Raw genomic sequence first — 23827 nt, forward strand, 5'->3', positions numbered from 1 at the left:
TTTAAATTATTCACGTCTCAGAATGGTATAAAACATCTTACGATCGCACCATACCACCCAGCTTCAAATGGACAAGCGGAGAGGAGCGTCAGAATAATCAAAACGTCACTTAAAAAGAACCCCGGACTAACAACCGAAGAAATCAACGTCTTAAATCATGGCTTCGACACTTACAGAAAAGGAACCCTAGCACAACGTTTGGCACGAATCCTAATCAACTATAGACGCACTCCACTGAATTCTGGAAAGTCACCGTCTGAACTACTTTTCGGGAGGAATATCACAACAAGACTAGACCTACTTCATCCGAAAAATTTATCTACACAAGAAGTTCAGACGTCACATGAAAAGCAACCGCACCATCGATCGTTCGATATAGGAGATGCAGTCTATGCCAACGTTCATAATCAATCAAGAAAAACCACATGGCTTCCAGCACTAGTTACTAAACGACTGGGCAATACGATGTACGAGGTCAACTCCGAAAACGGGACATTGCGAAAGCACTCAAACCAGCTACGAGGACGTTCATCTAACAGCGATAAACCGGAAACTGATCCCGAGCTTGAACCATAAATCTATCCTTTGGATTTTCCGGAACCTACAATCAACGAATCAGGAGGCACGACCCAAAGGCAAACTGCTGAACAAGTCATCCTCGAGTCGACTGATCAAACCTTGCAGCCAGAACCTTTTACCTCCAACGTCATTCCAATTCCTGTTGAAGCGACGTCCAAAGCCAAATCTAAATCATCGACCTAAGAACCCTCAGCACATGCCGGATCTACCCTTACCAACGATAACGACATTCAAGGAAATCACTCAGCTCAAGTCAGACGAACTTCCGGCCGACGAATTAAACCACCCGATAGATTAGGTCTTTAAAAAAGGGGATATTGTTGTGTACATAAAAAAGTAGTTGACATAGTGTTTTATGTAACAACGCAAGATAAAGAATAGGCCAAAAGTTGTATATATATGATAAGAGAGGCTAGAACAAGAGCATCCCTACGCGCGCCGTGACGGCGATTAGTTCGTTTACATTGTATAAGTTTAACGTTTAATGTAGTCATTAATAAATTGATTTTAAATTACAATCATTATGTTTGTCAATGTCGGCTCTTACTTAAGTTAACCCCACACACAAACAAAAAAGGTCTATGAATAGAATTAAGACTTGGTTAAGCAAGTCCAAAATGGTCTAGTGGCTAGGATATCTGGCTTTCACCCAGAAGGCCGTGGTTCGATTCCTGGTATCGGATCGAGTGCTTTTGTACCGCTTTTGAAGAATAAACTTAAAGACACATTTATAGGAATAATATTTAGAGTTGTTCCAACCAGTCCGATAGGGTCTAGTGGCTAGGATATCTCGCTCTCACCCAGAAGGGTCAAGTTCGCTTCCCGGTATCGGAGCGAGTGCTTTTGTACCGCTTTTCAAGAATAGACTTAAGGATATAGGTTTATGAATAGAATTAAGACTTGGTTGAGCAAGTACGATATAGTCTATTGGCTAGGATACCTGGCTTTCACCCAGAAGGCCCGGGTTCGATTCCCGGTATCGGAGCGAGTGCTTTTGTACCGCTTTTCAAGAATAGACTTAAGGATATAGGTTTATGAATAGAATTAAGATTAGGTTGAGGTAGTCCGATATGGTCTTGTGGCTAGGATACCTGCCTATTACCCAGAAGGCCCGGGTTCGATTCCCGGTATCGGAACGAGTACTTTTGTACCGCATTTCAAGAATAAATTTTAGGATATAGGTTTATGTAAAGAATTAAGACTTGGTTGAGCAAGTACGATATGGTCTAGTTGCTAGGTTACCTGGCTATCACCCATAATACCCGGGTTCGATTCCCGGTATCGGAGCGAGTGGTTTTGTACCGCTTTTCAAGAATAGACTTAAGGATATAGGTTTATGAGAAGAATTAAGACTTGGTTGAACAAGTACGATATTGTATAGTGCCTAGGATACCTGACTTACACCCAGAAGGCCCGGGTTCGATTCCTGGTATCGGAGACTGTGGTTTGTACCGCTTTTCAAGAATAAATTTAAAGACACATTTATAGCAATAATATCAAGGGTTGCTCAAACCAGTCCGATATGGTCTAGTGGCGAAGATACCTGGCTTTTACCCAGAAGGCCCGGGTTCGATTCCCGGTATCGGAGCGAGTGCTTTTGCCCGCATTTAAAGAACAGACTTAAGGATACAGGTTTATGAATAGAATTAAGACTTGGTTAAGCAAGTCCGACTTGGTCTAGTGAATAGGATATCTGGCTTTCACCCAGAATACCGGTTCGATTCCTGGTATCGGAGCGAGTACTTTTGTACCGCATTTCAAGAATAGACTTTAGGATATAGGTTTATGAATAGAATTAAGACTTGTTTGAGCAAGTCCGATATGGTCTAGTAACAAGGATACCTGGCTTTCACACAGAATACCCGGGTTCGATTCCCGGTATCGGAGCGAGTGCTTTTGTACCGCATTTAAAGAATAGACTTAAGGATATAGGTTTATGAATAGAATTAAGACTTGTTTAAACAAGTCCGATATGGTCTATTGGCTTGGATATCTGGCTTTCACAGAGAAGGCCCGGGTTCGATTCCCAGTGTCGGAGCGAGTACTTTTGTCAAGCATTTCAAAACTAGACTTAAGGATATAGGTTTATGAATAGAATTAAGACTTTTTTGAGCAAGTCCGATAGGGTCTAGTGACTAGGATACCTGGCTTTCACACAGAAGGCCCGGGTTCGATTCCCGGTATCGGAGACTGTGGTTTGTACCGCATTTCAAGAATAAATTTAAAGACACATTTATAGGAATAATATCTAGGGTTGCTCAAACCAGCCCGATATGGTGTAGTGGCTAGGATATCTGGCTCTCACCCAGAAGGCGCGGGTTCGATTCCCGGTATCGGAGCGAGTGATTTTGTACCGCTTTTCAAGAATAGACTTAAGGTTATAGGTTTATGAATAGAATTAAGACTTGGTTGAGCAAGTACGATATATCCTAGTGGCTAGGATACCTGCCTCTTACCCAGAAGGCACGGGTTCGATTCCCGGTATCGGAACGAGTACTTTTGTACCGCATTTCAAGAATAAATTTTACGATATAGGTTTATGTAAAGAATTAAGACTTCGTTGATCAAGTACGATATGGTCTAGTTGCTACGTTACCTGGCTTTCACCCATAATACCCGGGTTCGATTCCCGGTATCGGAGCGAGTGCTTTTGTACCGCTTTTCAAGAATAGACTTAAGGATATAGGTTTATGAGTAGAATTAAGACCCGGTTGAGCAAGTACGATATTGTATAGTGCCTAGGATACCTGACTTACACCCAGAAGGCCCGGGTTCGATTCCTGGTATCGGAGCGAGTGCTTTTGTAATGCCTTTCAAGAATAGATTTAAGGATATAGGTTTATGAATAGAATTAAGACTTGGTTAAGCAAGTCCGATATGGTCTAGTGACTAGGATACCTGGCTTTCTCCCAGAAGGCCCGGGTTCGATTCCTGGTATCGGAGACTGTGGTTTGTACCGCTTTTCAAGAATACATTTAAAGACACATTTATAGCAATAATATCTAGGGTTGCTCAAACCAGTCCGATATGGTCTAGTGGCTAGGATACCTGCCTTTTACCCAGAAGGCCCGGGTTCGATTCCCGGTATCGGAGCGAGTGCTTTTGCCCGCATTTAAAGAACAGACTTAAGGATACAGGTTTATGAATAGAATTAAGACTTGGTTAAGCAAGTCCGACATGGTCTAGTGAATAGGATATCTGGCTTTCACCCAGAATACCGGTTCGATTCCTGGTATCGCAGCGAGTACTTTTGTACCGCATTTCAAGAATAGACTTTAGGATATAGGTTTATGAAAAGAATTAAGACTTGGTTAAGCAAGGCCGATATGTTCTAGTGGTTAGGGTATCTGGCTCTCGCCCAGAAGGCGCGGGTTAGATTCCCGGTATCGGAGCGAGTGATTTTGTACCGCTTTTCAAGAATAGACTTAAGGTTATAGGTTAATGAATAGAATTAAGACTCGGTTGAGCAAGTATGATATGGCCTAGTGGCTAGGATACCTGGCTTTCACCCAGAAGGCCCGGGTTCGATTCCCGGTATCGGAGCGAGTGCTTTTGTACCGCATTTAAAGAATATACTTAAGGATATAGGTTTATGAATAGAATTAAGACTTGTTTAAACAAGTCCGATATGGTCTATTGGCTAGGATATCTGGCTTTCACAGAGAAGGCCCGGGTTCGATTCCCAGTGTCGGAGCAAGTACTTTTGTCAAGCATTTCAAAAATAGACTTAAGGATATAGGTTTATGAATAGAAATAAGACTTGTTTGAGCAAGTCCGATAGGGTCTAGTGACTAGGATACCTGGCTTTCACACAGAAGGCCCGTTTTCGATTCCCGGTATCGGAGACTGTGGTTTGTACCGCATTTCAAGAATAAATTTAAAGACACATTTATAGGAATAATATCTAGGGTTGCTCAAACCAGCCCGATATGGTCGAGTGGCTAGGATATCTGGCTTTCTCCCAGAATACCCGGGTTCGATTCCCGGTAATGGAGCGAGTGCTTTTGTACCGTTTTTGAAGAATAAACTTAAAGACACATTTATAGGAATAATGTTTAGGGTTGTTCCAACCAGTCCGAAATGGTCGGGTGGCTAGGATATCTGGCTTTCTCCCAGAAGGCCCGGGTTCGAATCCCGTTATAGGAGCGGGTGCTTTTGTACCGCTTTTGAAGAATAAACTTAAAGACACATTTATAGGAATAATATTTAGGGTTGTTCCAACCAGTCCGAAATGGTCGAGTGGCTAGGATATCTGACTTTCTCCCAGCAGGCCCGGGTTCGAATCCCGTTATAGGAGCGGGTGCTTTTGTACCGCTTTTGAAGAATAAACTTAAAGACACATTTATAGAAATAATATTTAGGGTTGTTCCAACCAGTCCGATATGGTCTAGTGGCTAGGGTATCTGGCTCTCACCCAGAAGGCGAGAGTACGATTCCCGGTATCGGAGCGAGTGCTTTTGTACCGCATTTAAAGAATAGACTTAAGGATATAGGTCTATGAATATAATTAAGACTTGGTTAAGCAAGTCCAAAATGGTCTAGTGGCTAGGATATCTGGCTTTCACCCAGAAGGCTAGGGTTCGATTCCCGGTAATGGAGCGAGTGCTTTTGTACCGTTTTTGAAGAATAAACTTAAAGACACATTTATAGGAATAATGTTTAGGGTTGCTCCAACCAGTCCGAAATGGTCGAGCGGCTAGGATATCTGGCTTTCTCCCAGAATACCCGGGTTCGATTCCCGGTAATGGAGCGAGTGCTTTTGTACCGTTTTTGAAGAATAAACTTAAAGACACATTTATAGGAATAATATTTAGGGTTGTGCCAACCAGTCCGGAATGGTCGAGTGGCTAGGATATCTGGCTTTCTCCCAGAATACCCGGGTTCGATTCCCGGTAATGGAGCGAGTGCTTTTTTACCGTTTTTGAAGAATAAACTTAAAGACACATTTATAGGAATATTAGGGTTGTTCCAACCAGTCCGATATGGTCTAGTGGCCAGGATATCTGGCTCTCACCCAGAATTCGAGAGTACGTTTCCCGGTATCGGAGCGAGTGCTCTTGTACCGCTTTTCAAGAATAGACTTAAGGATATAGGTTTATGAATAGAATTAAGACTTGGTTAAGCAAGTCCGATATGGTCTAGTGGCTAGGATATCTGGCTTTCTCCCAGAAGGCCCGGGTTCGATTCCCGGTACCGGAGCGAGTGTTTTTGTACCGCTTTTGAAGAATAAACTTAAAGACACATTTATAGGAATATTATTTAGGGTTGTTCCAACCAGTCCGATATGGTATAGTGGCTAGGATATCTGGCTTTCTCCCAGAAGGCCCGGGTTCGAATCCCGGTATCGGAACGAGTGATTTTGTACCGCTTTTCAAGTATAGACTTAAGGATATAGGTTTATGAATAGAATTAAGACTTGTTTAAGCAAGTCCGATAGGGTGTAGTGACTAGGATACCTGGCTTTCACCCAGAAGGCGAGAGTACGATTCACGGTATCGGAGCGAGTGCTTTTGTACCGTTTTTGAAGAATAAACTTAAAGACACATTTATAGGAATAATATTTAGGGTTGTTCCAACCAGTCCGAAATGGTCGAGTGGCTAGGATATCTGGCTTTCTCCCAGAATACCCGGGTTCGATTCCCGGTAATGGAGCGAGTGCTTTTGTACCGTTTTTGAAGAATAAACTTAAAGACACATTTATAGGAATAATATTTAGGGTTGTTCCAACCAGTCTGAAATGGTCGAGTGGCTAGGATATATGGCTTTCTCCCAGAAGGCCCGGGTGCGAATCCCGTTATAGGAGTGGGTGCTTTTGTACCGCTTTTGAAGAATAAACTTAAAGACACATTTATAGGAATAATATTTAGGGTTGTTCCACCCAGTCCGAAATGGTCGAGTGGCTAGGATATCTGACTTTCTCCCAGAAGGCCCGGGTTCGAATCCCGTTATAGGAGCGGGTGCTTTTGTACCGCTTTTGAAGAATAAACTTAAAGACACATTTATAGAAATAATATTTAGGGTTGTTCCAACCAGTCCGATATGGTCTAGTGGCTAGGGTATCTGGCTCTCACCCAGAAGGCGAGAGTACGATTCCCGGTATCGGAGCGAGTGCTTTGTACCGCATTTAAAGAATAGACTTAAGGATATAGGTCTATGAATATAATTAAGACTTGGTTAAGCAAGTCCAAAATGGTCTAGTGGCTAGGATATCTGGCTTTCACCCAGAAGGCCAGGGTTCGATTCCCGGTATCGGAGCGAGTGTTTTGTAAAGCATTTGAAAAATAGACTTAAGGATATAGGTTTATGAAAAGAATTGCGACTTGGTTAAGCAAGCCCGATATGATCTAGTGGCTAGGGTATCTGGCTTTCACCCAGAATACCCGGGTTCGAATCCCGGTATCGGAGCGAGTGCTTTTGTACCGCTTTTGAAGAATAAACTTAAAGACACATATAGGAATAATATTTAGGGTTGTTCCAACCAGTCCGAAATGGTCGAGTGGCTAGGATATCTGGCTTTCTCCCAGAATACCCGGGTTCGATTCCCGGTAATGGAGCGGGTGCTTTTGTACCGCTTTTGAAGAATAAACTTAAAGACACATTTATAGGAATAATAATTAGGGTTGTTCCAACCAGTCCGAAATGGTCGAGTGGCTAGGATAATTGACTTTCTCCCAGAAGGCCCGGGTTCGAATCCCGTTATAGGAGCGGGTGCTTTTGTACCGCTTTTGAAGAATAAACTTAAAGACACATTTATAGGAATAATATTTAGGGTTGTTCCAACCAGTCCGATATGGTCTAGTGGCTAGGATATCTGGCTTTCTCCCAGAAGGCCCGGATTCGAATCCCGGCATCGGAGCGAGTGCTTTTGTACCGCTTTTGAAGAATAAACTTAAAGACACATTTATAGGAATAATATTTAGGGTTGTTCCAACCAGTCCGATATGGTCTAGTGGCTAGGATATCTGGCTCTCACCCAGAAGGCGAGAGTACGTTTCCCGATATCGGAGCGAGTGCTTTTGTACCGCTTTTCAAGAATAGACTTAAGGATATAGGTTTATGAATAGAATTAAGACTTGGTTAAGCAATTCCGATATGGTCTAGTGGCTAGGATATCTGGCTTTCTCCCAGAAGGCCCGGGTTCGATTCCCGGTATCGGAGCGAGTGCTTTTGTACCGCTTTTGAAGAATAAATTTAAAGACACATTTATAGGAATAATATTTAGGGTTGTTCCAACCAGTCCGATATGGTCGAGTGGCTAGGATATCTGGCTCTCACCCAGAAGGCTAGAGTACGATTCCCGGTATCGGAGCGAGTGCTTTTGTACCGCTTTTCAAGATTAGACTTAAGGATATCGGTTTATGAAGAGAATTAAGACTTGGTTTAGAAAGTGCGATATGGTCTAGTGGCTGGGATATCTAACTTTCACCCAGAAGGCCCGGGTTCGATTCCCGGTATCGGAGACTGTGGTTTGTACCGCATTTCAAGAATAAATTTAAAGACACATTTATAGGAATAATATCTAGGGTTGCTCAAACCAGCCCGATATGGTGTAGTGGCTAGGATATCTGGCTCTCACCCAGAAGGCGCGGGTTCGATTCCCGGTATCGGAGCGAGTGATTTTGTACCGCTTTTCAAGAATAGACTTAAGGACATAGGTTTATGAATAGAATTAAGACTTGGTTAAGCAAGTCTGATATGGTCTAGTTGCTAGGATATCTGGCTTTCACCCAGAAGGCCAGCGTTCGATTCCCGGTATCGGAGCGAGTGCTTTTGTACCGCTTTTGAAGAATAAACTTATAGACACATTTATAGGAATAATATTTAGGGTTGTTCCAACCTGTCCGATGTGGTCTAGTGGCTAGGATATCTGGCTTTCACCCAGAAGGCTAGAGTACGATTCCCGTTATCGGAGCGAGTGCTTTTGTACCGCTTTTCAAGAATAGACTTAAGGATATAGGTTTATGATGAGAATTAAGACTTGGTTAAGCAAGTGCGATATGGTCTAGTGGCTAGGGTATCTGGCTTTCACCCAGGAGAACCGGGTTTGATTCCCGGTATCGGAGCGAGTGCTTTTGTACCGCTTTTGAAGAATAAATTTAAAGACACATTTATAGGAATAATATTTAGGGTTGTTCCAACCAGTCCGATATGGTCGAGTGGCTAGGATATCTGGCTCTCACCCAGAAGGCTAGAGTACGATTCCCGGTATCGGAGCGAGTGCTTTTGTACCGCTTTTCAAGATTAGACTTAAGGATATCGGTTTATGAAGAGAATTAAGACTTGGTTTAGAAAGTGCGATATGGTCTAGTGGCTGGGATATCTAACTTTCACCCAGAAGGCCCGGGTTCGATTCCCGGTATCGGAGACTGTGGTTTGTACCGCATTTCAAGAATAAATTTAAAGACACATTTATAGGAATAATATCTAGGGTTGCTCAAACCAGCCCGATATGGTGTAGTGGCTAGGATATCTGGCTCTCACCCAGAAGGCGCGGGTTCGATTCCCGGTATCGGAGCGAGTGATTTTGTACCGCTTTTCAAGAATAGACTTAAGGACATAGGTTTATGAATAGAATTAAGACTTGGTTAAGCAAGTCTGATATGGTCTAGTTGCTAGGATATCTGGCTTTCACCCAGAAGGCCAGCGTTCGATTCCCGGTATCGGAGCGAGTGCTTTTGTACCGCTTTTGAAGAATAAACTTATAGACACATTTATAGGAATAATATTTAGGGTTGTTCCAACCAGTCTGATATGGTCGAGTGGGTAGGATATCTGGCTCTCACCCAGAAGGCCAGGATTCGATTCCCGGTATCGGAGCGAGTGTTTTGTAAAGCATTTCAAAAATAGACTTAAGGACATAGGTTTACGAATAGAATTAAGACCTGGTTAAGCAAGTCCGATATGGTCTAGTGGCTAGGGTATCTGGCTTTCACCCAGGAGAACCGGGTTTGATTCCCGGTATCGGAGCGAGTGCTTTTGTACCGCTTTTGAAGAATAAACTTAAAGACACATTTATAGGAATAATATTTAGGGTTGTTCCAACCAGTCCGATATGGTCGAGTGGGTAGGATATCTGGCTCTCACCCAGAAGGCCAGGGTTCGATTCCCGGTATCGGAGCAAGTACTTTTGTATCGCTTTTCAAGAATAGACTTAAGGACATAGGTTTATGAATAGAATTAAGACTTGGTTAAGCAAGTCTGATATGGTCTAGTTGCTAGGATATCTGGCTTTCACCCAGAAGGCCAGCGTTCGAATCCCGGTATCGGAGCGAGTGCTTTTGTACCGCTTTTGAAGAATAAACTTATAGACACATTTATAGGAATAATATTTAGGGTTGTTCCAACCTGTCCGATGTGGTCTAGTGGCTAGGATATCTGGCTTTCACCCAGAAGGCTAGAGTACGATTCCCGGTATCGGAGCGAGTGCTTTTGTACCGCTTTTCAAGAATAGACTTAAGGATATAGGTTTATGATGAGAATTAAGACTTGGTTAAGCAAGTGCGATATGGTCTAGTGGCTGGGATATCTGGCTTTCACCCAGAAGGCCCGGGTTCGATTCCCGGTATCGGAGCGAGTGATTTTGTACCGCTTTTAAAGAATAAACTTAAAGACACATTTATAGGAATAATATTTAGGGTTGTTCCAACCAGTCCGATATGGTCTAGTGGCTAGGATATGTGGCTTTTACCCAGAAGGCCAGGGTTCGATTCCCGGTATCGGAGCGAGTACTTTTGTACCGCTTTTCAAGAATAGACTTAAGGATATAGGTTTATGAATAGAATTAAGACTTGGTTAAGCAAGTCCGATATGGTCTAGTGGCTAGGATATCTGGCTCTCACCCAGAAGGCCCGGGTTCGAATCCCGGTATCGGAGCGAGTGTTTTGTAAAGCATTTCAAAAAAAGACTTAAGGACATAGGTTTACGAATAGAATTAAGACTTGGTTAAGCAAGTCCGATATGGTCTAGTGGCTAGGGTATCTGGCTTTCACCCAGGAGGCCCGGGTTTGATTACCGGTATCGGAGCGAGTGCTTTTATACCGCTTTTGAAGAATAAACTTAAAGACACATTTATAGGAATAATATTTAGGGTTGTTCCAACCTGTCCGATATGGTCTAGTGGCTAGGATATCTGTCTTTCACCCAGAAGGCTAGGATATCTGGCTTTCACCCAGAAGGCCAGGGTTCGATTCCCGGTATCGGAGCTAGTATTTTTGTACCGCTTTTCAAGAATAGACTTAAGGACATAGGTTTATGAATAGAATTAAGACTTGGTGAAGCAAGTCCGATATGGTTCAGTTGCTAGGATATCTGGCTTTCACCCAGAAGGCCAGCGTTCGATTCCCGGTATCGGAGCGAGTGTTTTGTAAAGCATTTAAAGAATAGACTTAAGGATATAGGTCTATGAATATAATTAAGACTTGGTTAAGCAAGTCCAAAATGGTCTAGTGGCTCGGATATCTGGCTTTCACCCAGAAGGCCCGGGTTCGATTCCCGGTAATGGAGCGAGTGCTTTTGTACCGCTTTTGAAGAATAAACTTAAAGACACATTTATAGGAATAATATTTAGGGTTGTTCCAACCAGTCCGATATGGTCGAGTGGGTAGGATATCTGGCTCTCACCCAGAAGGCCAGGATTCGATTCCCGGTATCGGAGCGAGTGTTTTGTATCGCTTTTCAAGAATAGACTTAACGGTGTATGAATAGAATTAAGACTTGGTTGAGCAAGTCAGATATGGTCTAGTGGGTAGGATACCTGGCTCTCACCCAGAAGGCCAGGATTCGATTCCCGGTATCGGAGCGAGTGTTTTGTAAAGCATTTCAAAAATAGACTTAAGGACATAGGTTTATGAATAGAATTAAGACTTGGTTAAGCAAGTCCGATATGGTCTAGTGGCTAGGGTATCTGGCTTTCACCCAGGAGGCCCGGGTTTGATTCCCGGTATCGGAGCGAGTGCTTTTGTACCGCTTTTGAAGAATAAACTTAAAGACACATTTATAGGAATGATATTTAGGGTTGTTCCAACCTGTCCGATGTGGTCTAGTGGCTAGGATATCTGGCTTTCACCCAGAAGGCTAGAGTACGATTCCCGGTATCGGAGCGAGTGCTTTTGTACCGCTTTTCAAGAATAGACTTAAGGATATAGGTTTATGATGACAATTAATACTTGGTTAAGCAAGTGCGATATGGTCTAGTGGCTGGGATATCTGGCTTTCACCCAGAAGGCACGGGTTCGATTCCCGGTATCGGAGCGAGTGATTTTGTACCGCTTTTAAAGAATAAACTTAAAGACACATTTATAGGAATAATATTTAGGGTTGTTCCAACCAGTCCGATATGGTCTAGTGGCTAGGATATCTGGCTCTCACCCAGAAGGCCAGGATTCGATTCCCGGTATCGGAGCGAGTGTTTTGTAAATTACTTCAAGAATAGACATAAGGACATAGGTTTATGAATAGAATTAAGACTTGGTTAAGCAAGTCCAATATGGTCTAGTTGCTAGGATATCTGGCTTTCACCCAGAAGGCCAGCGTTCGATTCCCGGTATCGGAGCGAGTGTTTTGTAAAGCATTTCAAAAATAGACTTAAGGACATAGGTTTACAAATAGAATTAAGACTTGGTTAAGCAAGTCCGATATGGTCTAGTGGCTAGGGTATCTGGCTTTCACCCAGGAGGCCCGGGTTTGATTCCCGGTATCGGAGCGAGTGCTTTTATACCGCTTTTGAAGAATAAACTTAAAGACACATTTATAGGAATAATATTTAGGGTTGTTCCAACCTGTCCGATATGGTCTAGTGGCTAGGATATCTGTCTTTCACCCAGAAGGCTAGGATATCTGGCTTTCACCCAGAAGGCCAGGGTTCGATTCCCGGTATCGGAGCTAGCATTTTTGTACCGCTTTTCAAGAATAGACTTAAGGACATAGGTTTATGAATAGAATTAAGACTTGGTGAAGCAAGTCCGATATGGTTCAGTTGCTAGGATATCTGGCTTTCACCCAGAAGGCCAGCGTTCGATTCCCGGTATCGGAGCGAGTGTTTTGTAAAGCATTTCAAAAATAGACTTAAGGACATAGGTTTACGAATAGAATTAAGACTTGGTTAAGCAAGTCAGATATGGTCTAGTGGCTAGGGTATCTGGCTTTCACCCAGGAGGCCCGGGTTTGATTCCCGGTATCGGAGCGAGTGCTTTTGTACCGCTTTTCAAGAATAGACTTAAGGATATCGGTTTATGAAGAGAATTAAGACTTTTTTTAGCAAGTGCGTAATGGTCTAGTGGCTGGGATATCTGGCTTTCACCCAGAAGGCCCGGGTTCGATTCCCGGTATCGGAGCGAGTGCTTTGATACCGCTTTTAAAGAATAAACTTAAAGACACATTTATAGGAATAATATTTAGGGTTGTTACAACCAGTCCGATATGGTCGAGTGGGTAGGATATCTGGCTCTCACCCAGAAGGCCAGAATTCTATTCCCGGTATCGGAGCGAGTATTTTGTAAAGCATTTCAAAAATAGACTTAAGGACATAGGTTTATGAATAGTATTAAGACTTGGTTAAGCAAGTTCGATATGGTCTAGTGGCTAGGATATATGGCTTTCTCCCAAAAGGACCGGGTTCGATTCCCGGTATCGGAGCGAGTGCTATTGTACCGCTTTTGAAGAATAGACTTAACGGTGTATGAGTAGAATTAAGACTTGGTTGAGCAAGTCAGATATGGTCTAGTGGGTAGGATTTCTGGCTCTCACCCAGAAGACCAGGATTCGATTCCCGGTATCGGAGCGAGTGTTTTGTAAAGCATTTCAAAAATAGACTTAAGGACATAGGTTTATGAATAGAATTAAGACTTGGTTAAGCAAGTCCGATATGGTCTAGTGGCTAGGGTATCTGGCTTTCACCCAGGAGGCCCGGGTTTGATTCCCGGTATCGGAGCGAGTGCTTTTATACCGCTTTTGAAGAATAAACTTAAAGACACATTTATAGGAATAATATTTAGGGTTGTTCCAACCTGTCCGATGTGGTCTAGTGGCTAGGATATCTGGCTTTCACCCAGAAGGCTAGAGTACGATTCCCGGTATCGGAGCGAGTGCTTTTGTACCGCTTTTCAAGAATAGACTTAAGGATATAGGTTTATGATGAGAATTAAGACTTGGTTAAGCAAGTGCGATATGGTCTAGTGGCTGGGATATCTGGCTTTCACCCAGAAGGCACGGGTTCGATTCCCGGTATCGGAGCGATTGATTTTGTACCGCTTTTAAAGAATAAACTTAAAGACACATTTATAGGAATAATATTTAGGGTTGTTCCAACCAGTCCGATATGGTCTAGTGGCTAGGATATCTGGCTCTCACCCAGAAGGCCAGGATTCGATTCCCGGTATCGGAGCGAGTGTTTTGTAAAGTACTTCAAGAATAGACTTAAGGACATAGGTTTATGAATAGAATTAAGACTTGGTTAAGCAAGTCCAATATGGTCTAGTGGCTAGGATATCTGGCTTTCACCCATAAGGCCAGGGTTCGATTCCCGGTATCGGAGCGAGTACTTTTGTACCGCATTTAAAGAATAGACTTAAGAATATAGGTCTATGAATATAATTAAGACTTGGTTAAGCAAGTCCAAAATGGTCTAGTGGCTCGGATATCTGGCTTTCACCCAGAAGGCCCGGGTTCGATTCCCGGTAATGGAGCGAGTGCTTTTGTACCGCTTTTGAAGAATAAACTTAAAGACACATTTATAGGAATAATATTTAGGGTTGTTCCAACCTGTCCGATGTGGTCTAGTGGCTAGGATATCTGGCTTTCACCCAGAAGGCTAGAGTACGATTCCCGGTATCGGAGCGAGTGCTTTTGTACCGCTTTTCAAGAATAGACTTAAGGATATAGGTTTATGATGAGAATTAAGACTTGGTTAAGCAAGTGCGATATGGTCTAGTGGCTGGGATATCTGGCTTTCATCCAGAAGGCACGGGTTCGATTCCCGGTATCGGACCGAGTGATTTTGTACCGCTTTTAAAGAATAAACTTAAAGACACATTTATAGGAATAATATTTAGGGTTGTTCCAACCAGTCCGATATGGTCTAGTGGCTAGGATATCTGGCTTTCACCCATAAGGCCAGGGTTCGATTCCCGGTATCGGAGCGAGTACTTTTGTACCGCATTTAAAGAATAGACTTAAGAATATAGGTCTATGAATATAATTAAGACTTGGTTAAGCAAGTCCAAAATGGTCTAGTGGCTCGGATATCTGGCTTTCACCCAGAAGGCCCGGGTTCGATTCCCGGTAATGGAGCGAGTGCTTTTGTACCGCTTTTGAAGAATAAACTTAAAGACACATTTATAGGAATAATAGTTAGAGTTGTTCCAACCAGTCCGATATGGTCGAGTGGCTAGGATATCTGGCTTTCACCCAGAAGGCCAGAATTCGATTCCCGGTATCGGAGCGAGTGTTTTGTAAAGCATTTCAAAAATAGACTTAAGGACATAGGTTTATGAATAGAATTAAGACTTGGTTAAGCAAGTCCGAAATGTTCTAATTGCTAGGATATCTGGCTTTCACCCAGAAGGCCAGGGTTCGATTCCCGGTATCGGAGCGAGTACTTTTGTACCGCTTTTCAAGAATAGACTTAAGGATATAGGTTTATGAATATAATTAAGACTTGGTTAAGCAAGTGCGATATGGTCTAGTGGCTGGGATATCTAACTTTCACCCAGAAGGCCCGGGTTCGATTCCCGGTATCGGAGCGAGTGCTTTGGTACCGCTTTTAAAGAATAAACTTAAAGACACATTTATAGGAATAATATTTAGGGTTGTTCCAACCAGTCCGATATGGTCTAGTGGCTAGGATATCTGGCTTTCACCCAGAAGGCCAGGGTTCGATTCCCGGTATCGGAGCGAGTACTTTTGTACCGCTTTTCAAGAATAGACTTAAGGATATAGGTTTATGAATAGAATTAAGACTTGGTTAAGCAAGTCCGATATGGTATAGTGGCTAGGATATCTGGCTTTCTCCCAGAAGGCCTGGGTTCGAATCCCGGTATCGGAGCGAGTGCTTTTGTACCGCTTTTGAAGAATAAACTTAAAGACACATTTATAGGAATAATATTTAGGGTTGTTCCAACCAGTCCGATATGGTCTAGTGGCTAGGATATCTGGCTCTCACCCAGAAGGCGAGAGTACGATTCCCGGTATCGGAGCGAGTGCTTTTGTACCGCATTTAAAGAATAGACTTAAGGATATAGGTCTATGAATATAATTAAGACTTGGATAAGCAAGTCCAAAATGGTCTAGTGGCTCGGATATCTGGCTTTCACCCAGAAGGCCCGGGTTCGATTCCCGGTAATGGAGCGAGTGCTTTTGTACCGCTTTTGAAGAATAAACTTAAAGACACATTTATAGGAATAATATTTAGGGTTGTTCCAACCAATCCGATATGGTCGAGTGGGTAGGATATCTGGCTCTCACCCAGAAGGCCAGGATTCGATTCCCAGTATCGGAGCGAGTGTTTTGTAAAGCAATTCAAAAATAGACTTAAGGACATAGGTTTATGAATAGAATTAAGACTTGGTTAAGCAAGTCCGATATGGTCTAGTGGCTAGGATATCTGGCTTTCACCCCGAAGGCCAGGGTTCGATTCGCGGTATCGGAGCAAGTACTTTTGTATCGCTTTTCAAGAATAGACTTAAGGATATCGGTTTATGAATGGAATTAAGACTTGATTAAGCAAGTCCGATATGGTCTAGTGGCTAGGATATCTGGCTTTCTCCCAGAAGGCCCGGGTTCGATTCCCGGTATCGGAGCGAGTGCTTTTGTACCGCTTTTGAAGAATAGACTTAACGGTGTATGAATAGAATTAAGACTTGGTTGAGCAAGTCAGATATGGTCTAGTGGGTAGGATACCTGGCTCTCACCCAGAAGGCCAGGATTCGATTCCCGGTATCGGAGCGAGTGTTTTGTAAAGCATTTCAAAAATAGACTTAAGGACATAGGTTTATGAATAGAATTAAGACTTGGTTAAGCAAGTCCGATATGGTCTAGTGGCTGGGTTATCTGGCTTTCACACAGAAGGCCCGGGTTCGATTCCCGGTATCGGAGCGAGTGTTTTGTAAAGCATTTCAAAAATAGACTTAAGGATATAGGTTTATGATGAGAATTAAGACTTGGTTAAGCAAGTGCGATATGGTCTAGTGGCTGGGATATCTGCCTTTCACCCAGAAGGCACGGGTTCGATTCCCGGTATCGGAGCGAGTGATTTTGTACCGCTTTTAAAGAATAAACTTAAAGACACATTTATAGGAATAATATTTAGGGTTGTTCCAACCAGTCCGATATGGTCTAGTGGCTAGGATATCTGGCTCTCACCCAGAAGGCCAGGATTCGATTCCCGGTATCGGAGCGAGTGTTTTGTAAAGCATTTCAAAAATAGACTTAAGGACATAGGTTTATGAAGAGAATTAAAACTTGGTTAAGCAAGTCCGATATGGTCTAGTGGCTAGGATATCTGGCGTTCACCCAGAAGGCCAGGGTTCGATTCCCGGTATCGGAGCGAGTGCTTTTGTAACGCTTTTGAAGAATAAACTTAAAGACACATTTATAGGAATAATATTTAGGGTTGTTCCAACCTGTCCGATATGGTCTAGTGGCTAGGATATCTGTCTTTCACCCAGAAGGCTAGGATATCTGGCTTTCACCCAGAAGGCCAGGGTTCGATTCCCGGTATCGGAGCGAGTGCTTTTGTAACGCTTTTGAAGAATAAACTTAAAGACACATTTATAGGAATAATATTTAGGGTTGTTCCAACCAGTCCGATATGGTCTAGTGGCTAGGATATCTGGCTCTCACCCAGAAGGCGAGAGTACGATTCCCGGTATCGGAGCGAGTGTTTTGTAAAGTGCTTCAAGAATAGACTTAAGGACATAGGTTTATGAATAGAATTAAGACTTGGTTAAGCAAGTCCAATATGGTCTAGTTGCTAGAATATCTGGCTTTCACCCAGAAGGCCAGCGTTCGATTCCCGGTATCGGAGCGAGTGTTTTGTAAAGCATTTCAAAAATAGACTTAAGGACATAGGTTTACGAATAGAATTAAGACTTGGGTAAGCAAGTCCGATATGGTCTAGTGGCTAGGGTATCTGGCTTTCACCCAGGAGGCACGGGTTTGATTCCCGGTATCGGAGCGAGTGCTTTTATACCGCTTTTGAAGAATAAACTTAAAGACACATTTATAGGAATAATATTTAGGGTTGTTCCAACCTGTCCGATATGGTCTAGTGGCTAGGATATCTGTCTTTCACCCAGAAGGCTAGGATATCTGGCTTTCACCCAGAAGGCCAGGGCTCGATTCCCGGTATCGGAGCTAGTATTTTTGTACCGCTTTTCAAGAATAGACTTAAGGACATAGGTTTATGAATAGAATTAAGACTTGGTTAAGCAAGTCCGATATGGTCTAGTTGCTAGGATATCTGGCTTTCACCCAGAAGGCCAGCGTTCGATTCCCGGTATCGGAGCGAGTGTTTTGTAAAGCATTTCAAAAATAGACTTAAGGACATAGGTTTACGAATAGAATTAAGACTTGGTTAAGCAAGTCAGATATGATCTAGTGGCTAGGCTATCTGGCTTTCACTTAGGAGGCCCGGGTTTGATTCCCGGTATCGGAGCGAGTGCTTTTGTACCGCTTTTCAAGAATAAACTTAAGGATATCGGTTTATGAAGAGAATTAAGACTTGTTTTAGCAAGTGCGATATGGTCTAGTGGCTGGGATATCTGGCTTTCACCCAGAAGGCCCGGGTTCGATTCCCGGTATCGGAGCGAGTGCTTTGATACCGCTTTTAAAGAATAAACTTAAAGACACATTTATAGTAATGATATTTAGGGTTGTTCCAACCAGTCCGATATGGTCGAGTGGGTAGGATATCTGGCTCTCACCCAGAAGGCCAGAATTCTATTCCCGGTATCGGAGCGAGTGTTTTGTAAAGGATTTCAAAAATAGACTTAAGGACATAGGTTTATGAATAGTATTAAGACTTAGTTAAGCAAGTCCGATATGGTCTAGTGGCTAGGATATCTGGCTTTCTCCCAAACGGCCCGGGTTCGATTCCCGGTATCGGAGCGAGTGCTTTTGTACCGCTTTTGAAGAATAGACTTAACGGTGTATGAGTAGAATTAAGACTTGGTTGAGCAAGTCAGATATGGTCTAGTGGGTAGGATATCTGGCTCTCACCCAGAAGGCCAGGATTCGATTCCCGGTATCGGAGCGAGTGTTTTGTAAAGCATTTCAAAAATAGACTTAAGGACATAGGTTTATGAATAGAATTAAGACTTGGTTTAGCAAGTCCGATATGGTCTAGTGGCTAGGGTATCTGGCTTTCACCCAGAAGGCCCGGGTTTGATTCCCGGTATCGGAGCGAGTGCTTTTATACCGCTTTTGAAGAATAAACTTAAAGACACATTTATAGGAATAATATTTAGGGTTGTTCCAACCAGTCCGATATGGTCTAGTGGCTAGGATATCTGTCTTTCACCCAGAAGGCCAGGGTTCGATTCCCGGTATCGGAGCGAGTACTTCTGTACCGCTTCTCAAGAATAGACTTAAGGACATAGGTTTACGAATAGAATTAAGACTTGGTTAAGCAAGTCAGATATGGTCTAGTGGCTAGGGTATCTGGCTTTCACCCAGGAGACCTGGGTTTGATTCCCGGTATCGGAGCGAGTGCTTTTGTACCGCTTTTGAAGAATAAACTTAAAGACACATTTATAGGAATAATATTTAGGGTTGTTCCAACCAGTCCGATATGGTCTAGTGGCTAGGATATCTGTCTTTCACCCAGAAGGCCAGGGTTCGATTCCCGGTATCGGAGCGAGTACTTTTGTACCGCTTTTCAAGAATAGACTTAAGGATATAGGTCTATGAATAGAATTAAGACTTGGTTAAGCAAGTCCGATATGGTCTAGTGAATAGGATATCTGGCTTTCACCCAGAAGGCCAGGGTTCGATTCCCGGTATCGGAGCGAGTGTTTTGTAAAGCATTTCAAAAATAGACTTAAGGATATAGGTTTATGAATAGAATTAAGACTTGGTTAAGCAAGTCCGATATGGTCTAGTGGCTGGGATATCTGGCTTTCACCCAGAAGGCCCGGGTTCGATTCCCGGTATCGGAGCGAGTGCTTTTTTACCGCTTTTTAAAGAATAAACTTAAAGACACATTTATAGGAATAATATTTAGGGTTGTTCCAACCAGTCCGATATGGTCTAGTGGGTAGCATACCTGGCTTTCACCCAAAAGCCCCGGGTTCGATTCCCGGTATCGGAGCGAGTGCTTTTGTACCGCTTTTGAAGATTAGACTTAACGGTTTATGAATAGAATTAAGACTTGGTTGAGCATATCAGATATGGTCTAGTGGGTAGGTTAATTGGCTTTCACCCAAAAGGCCCGGGTTCGATTCCCGGTATCGGAGACTGTGCTTTGTACAGCTTTTAAAGAATAAATTTAAAGACACATTTATAGGAATAATACCTAGGGTTGCTCAAACCAGTCCGTTATGGTCTAGTGAATAGGATATCTGGCTCTCACCCAGAAGGACCGGTATCGGAGCGCGTGCTTTTGTACCGCTCTTCAAGAATAGACTTAAGGATATAAGTTTATAAATAGAATTAAGTCTTGGTTAAGCAAGTCCGATATGGTCGAGTGGCTAGGATATCTGGCTTTCACCCAGAAGGCCCGGATTCGATTCCCGGTATCGGAGCGAGTACTTTTGTACCGCTTTTCAAGAATAGACTTAAGGATATAGGTCTATGAATATAATTAAGACTTGGTTAAGCAAGTCCAAAATGGTCTAGTGGCTCGGATATCTGGCTCTCACCCAGAAGGCCCGGGTTCGATTCCCGGTAATGGAGCGAGTGCTTTGTACCGCTTTTGAAGAATAAACTTAAAGACACATTTATAGGAATAATATTTAGGGTTGTTCCAACCAGTCCGATATGGTCGAGTGGGTAGGATATCTGGCTCTCAATCAGAAGGCCAGGATTCGGTTCCCGGTATCGGAGCGAGTGTTTTGTAAAGCATTTCAAAAATAGACTTAAGGACATAGGTTTATGAATAGAATTAAGACTTGGTTAAGCAAGTCCGATATGTTCTAGTGTTTAGCATATCTGGCTTTCACTCAGAAGGCCAGGGTTGGATTCCCGGTATCGGAGCGAGTACTTTTGTACCGCATTTCAAAAATAGACTTAAGGATATAGGTTTATGAATAGAATTAAGACTTGGTTAAGCAAGTCCGATATGGTCTAGTGGCTGGGATATCTGGCTTTCACCCAAAAGGCCCGGGTTCGGTTCCCGGTATCGGAGCGAGTGCTTTTCTACCGCTTTTAAAGAATAAACTTAAAGACACATTTATAGGAATAATATTTAGGGTTGTTCCAACCAGTCCGATATGGTCTAGTGGGTAGAATACCTGGCTTTCACCCAAAAGCCCCGGGTTCGATTCCCGGTATCGGAGCGAGTGCTTTTGTACCGCTTTTGAAGAATAGACTTAACGGTTTATGAATAGAATTAAGACTTGGTTGAGCATATCAGATATGGTCTAGTGGGCAGGTTAATTGGCTTTCACCCAAAAGGCCCGGGTTCGATTCCCAGTATCGGAGACTGTGCTTTGTACAGCTTTTAAAGAATAAATTTAAAGACATATTTATAGGAATAATACCTAGGGTTGCTCAAACCAGTCCGTTATGGTCTAGTGACTAGGATATCTGGCTCTCACCCAGAAGGACCGGTATCGGAGCGCGTGCTTTTGTACCGCTCTTCAAGAATAGACTTAAGGATATAAGTTTATAAATAGAATTAAGTCTTGGTTAAGCAAGTCCGATATGGTCGAGTGGCTAGGATATCTGGCTTTCACCCAGAAGGCTAGAGTACGATTCCCGGTATCGGAGCGAGTGCTTTTGTACCGCTTTTCAAGAATAGACTTAAGGATATAGGTTTATGAAGAGAATTTAGACTTGGTTAAGCAAGTGCGATATGGTCTAGTGGCTGGGATATCTGGCTTTCACCCAGAAGGCCCGGATTCGATTCCCGGTATCGGAGCGAGTACTTTTGTACCGCTTTTCAAGAATAGACTTAAGGATATAGGTCTATGAATATAATTAAGACTTGGTTAAGCAAGTCCATAATGGTCTAGTGGCTCGGATATCTGGCTCTCACCCAGAAGGCCCGGGTTCGATTCCCGGTAATGGAGCGAGTGCTTTTGTACCGCTTTTGAAGAATAAACTTAAAGACACATTTATAGGAATAATATTTAGGGTTGTTCCAACCAGTCCGATATGGTCGAGTGGCTAGGATATTTGGCTCTCACCCAGAAGGCTAGAGTACGATTCCCGGTATCGGAGCGAGTGCTTTTGTACCGCATTTCAAAAATAGACTTAAGGACATAGGTTTATGAATAGAATTAAGACTTGATTAAGCAAGTCCGATATGGTCTAGTGGCTAGGATATCTGGCTTTCACCCAGAAGGCCAGGGTTCGATTCCCGGTATCGGAGCGAGTGCTTTTGTAACGCTTTTGAAGAATAAACTTAAAGACACATTTATAGGAATAATATTTAGGGTTGTTCCAACCAGTCCGATATGGTCGAGTGGGTAGGATATCTGGCTCTCACCCAGAAGGCTAGAGTACGATTCCCGGTATCGGAGCGAGTGCTTTTGTACCGCATTTCAAAAATAGACTTAAGGATATAGGTCTATGAATAGAATTAAGACTTGGTTAAGCAAGTTCGATATGGTCTAGTGGCTAGGATATCTGGCCTTCACCCAGAAGGCCAGGGTTCGATTCCCGGTATCGGAGCAAGTGTTTTGTAAAGCATTTCAAAAATAGACTTAAGGATATAGGTTTATGAATAGAATTAAGACTTGTTTAAGCAAGTCCGATATGGTCTTGTGGCTGGGATATCTGGCTTTCACCCAGAAGGCCCGGGTTCGGTTCCCGGTATCGGAGCGGATGCTTTTGTACCGCTTTTAAAGAATAAACTTAAAGACACATTTATAGGAATAATATTTAGGGTTGTTCCAACCATTCCGATATGGTCGAGTGGGTAGGATATCTGGCTCTCACCCAGAAGGCCAGGATTCGATTCCCGGTATCGGAGCGAGTGTTTTGTAAAGCATTTCAAAAATAGACTTAAGGACATAGATTTATGAATAGAATTAAGACTTGGTTAAGCAAGTCCGATATGGTCTAGTGAATAGGATATCTGGCTTTCACCCAGAAGGCCAGGGTTCGATTCCCGGTATCGGAGCGAGTGTTTTGTAAAGCATTTCAAAAATAGACTTAAGGATATAGGTTTATGAATAGAATTAAGACTTGGTTAAGCAAGTCCGATATGGTCTAGTGGCTGGGATATCTGGCTTTCACCCAGAAGGCCCGGGTTCGATTCCCGGTATCGGAGCGAGTGCTTTTTTACCGCTTTTTAAAGAATAAACTTAAAGACACATTTATAGGAATAATATTTAGGGTTGTTCCAACCAGTCCGATATGGTCTAGTGGGTAGAATACCTGGCTTTCACCCAAAAGCCCCGGGTTCGATTCCCGGTATCGGAGCGAGTGCTTTTGTACCGCTTTTGATGATTAGACTTAACGGTTTATGAATAGAATTAAGACTTGGTTGAGCATATCAGATATGGTCTAGTGGGTAGGTTAATTGGCTTTCACCCAAAAGGCCCGGGTTCGATTCCCGGTATCGGAGACTGTGCTTTGTACAGCTTTTAAAGAATAAATTTAAAGACACATTTATAGGAATAATACCTAGGGTTGCTCAAACCAGTCCGTTATGGTCTAGTGAATAGGATATCTGGCTCTCACCCAGAAGGACCGGTATCGGAGCGCGTGCTTTTGTACCGCTCTTCAAGAATAGACTTAAGGATATAAGTTTATAAATAGAATTAAGTCTTGGTTAAGCAAGTCCGATATGGTCGAGTGGCTAGGATATCTGGCTTTCACCCAGAAGGCCCGGATTCGATTCCCGGTATCGGAGCGAGTACTTTTGTACCGCTTTTCAAGAATAGACTTAAGGATATAGGTCTATGAATATAATTAAGACTTGGTTAAGCAAGTCCAAAATGGTCTAGTGGCTCGGATATCTGGCTCTCACCCAGAAGGCCCGGGTTCGATTCCCGGTAATGGAGCGAGTGCTTTTGTACCGCTTTTGAAGAATAAACTTAAAGACACATTTATAGGAATAATATTTAGGGTTGTTCCAACCAGTCCG

General features: G+C 43.0%; 15 non-coding genes across 15 annotated transcripts; all 15 read left to right on the plus strand.

Annotated features, from left to right (window-relative positions):
* The first annotated feature begins 5706 nt into the window (after positions 1–5706).
* Positions 5707–5778, plus strand: TRNAE-UUC (transfer RNA glutamic acid (anticodon UUC)). Its single transcript has one exon. It is a non-coding gene; the product is annotated as a tRNA-Glu (tRNA).
* Positions 5779–7665: 1887 nt separating this feature from the next.
* Positions 7666–7737, plus strand: TRNAE-UUC (transfer RNA glutamic acid (anticodon UUC)). Its single transcript has one exon. It is a non-coding gene; the product is annotated as a tRNA-Glu (tRNA).
* Positions 7738–9625: 1888 nt separating this feature from the next.
* Positions 9626–9697, plus strand: TRNAE-CUC (transfer RNA glutamic acid (anticodon CUC)). The gene has a single exon. It is a non-coding gene; the product is annotated as a tRNA-Glu (tRNA).
* Positions 9698–10380: 683 nt separating this feature from the next.
* TRNAE-CUC (transfer RNA glutamic acid (anticodon CUC)) lies at positions 10381–10452 on the plus strand. The gene has a single exon. It is a non-coding gene; the product is annotated as a tRNA-Glu (tRNA).
* A 1456-nt stretch (positions 10453–11908) lies between these two features.
* TRNAE-CUC (transfer RNA glutamic acid (anticodon CUC)) lies at positions 11909–11980 on the plus strand. Its single transcript has one exon. It is a non-coding gene; the product is annotated as a tRNA-Glu (tRNA).
* Positions 11981–13888: 1908 nt separating this feature from the next.
* Positions 13889–13960, plus strand: TRNAE-CUC (transfer RNA glutamic acid (anticodon CUC)). The gene has a single exon. It is a non-coding gene; the product is annotated as a tRNA-Glu (tRNA).
* A 682-nt stretch (positions 13961–14642) lies between these two features.
* On the plus strand, positions 14643–14714 carry TRNAE-UUC (transfer RNA glutamic acid (anticodon UUC)). Its single transcript has one exon. It is a non-coding gene; the product is annotated as a tRNA-Glu (tRNA).
* A 682-nt stretch (positions 14715–15396) lies between these two features.
* TRNAE-UUC (transfer RNA glutamic acid (anticodon UUC)) lies at positions 15397–15468 on the plus strand. The gene has a single exon. It is a non-coding gene; the product is annotated as a tRNA-Glu (tRNA).
* Positions 15469–16301: 833 nt separating this feature from the next.
* On the plus strand, positions 16302–16373 carry TRNAE-UUC (transfer RNA glutamic acid (anticodon UUC)). Its single transcript has one exon. It is a non-coding gene; the product is annotated as a tRNA-Glu (tRNA).
* Positions 16374–16897: 524 nt separating this feature from the next.
* On the plus strand, positions 16898–16969 carry TRNAE-CUC (transfer RNA glutamic acid (anticodon CUC)). The gene has a single exon. It is a non-coding gene; the product is annotated as a tRNA-Glu (tRNA).
* Positions 16970–18904: 1935 nt separating this feature from the next.
* Positions 18905–18976, plus strand: TRNAE-UUC (transfer RNA glutamic acid (anticodon UUC)). Its single transcript has one exon. It is a non-coding gene; the product is annotated as a tRNA-Glu (tRNA).
* A 682-nt stretch (positions 18977–19658) lies between these two features.
* TRNAE-UUC (transfer RNA glutamic acid (anticodon UUC)) lies at positions 19659–19730 on the plus strand. The gene has a single exon. It is a non-coding gene; the product is annotated as a tRNA-Glu (tRNA).
* A 2001-nt stretch (positions 19731–21731) lies between these two features.
* Positions 21732–21803, plus strand: TRNAE-CUC (transfer RNA glutamic acid (anticodon CUC)). The gene has a single exon. It is a non-coding gene; the product is annotated as a tRNA-Glu (tRNA).
* Positions 21804–22033: 230 nt separating this feature from the next.
* Positions 22034–22105, plus strand: TRNAE-UUC (transfer RNA glutamic acid (anticodon UUC)). The gene has a single exon. It is a non-coding gene; the product is annotated as a tRNA-Glu (tRNA).
* Positions 22106–22936: 831 nt separating this feature from the next.
* TRNAE-UUC (transfer RNA glutamic acid (anticodon UUC)) lies at positions 22937–23008 on the plus strand. The gene has a single exon. It is a non-coding gene; the product is annotated as a tRNA-Glu (tRNA).
* Positions 23009–23827: the final 819 nt, after the last annotated feature.

This window comes from Phalangium opilio, unplaced genomic scaffold, assembly GCF_054372755.1.
Source record: "Phalangium opilio isolate 3A_F unplaced genomic scaffold, DU_Popi_V2 ptg000098l_1, whole genome shotgun sequence".
NCBI lineage: Eukaryota > Metazoa > Arthropoda > Arachnida > Opiliones > Phalangiidae > Phalangium > Phalangium opilio.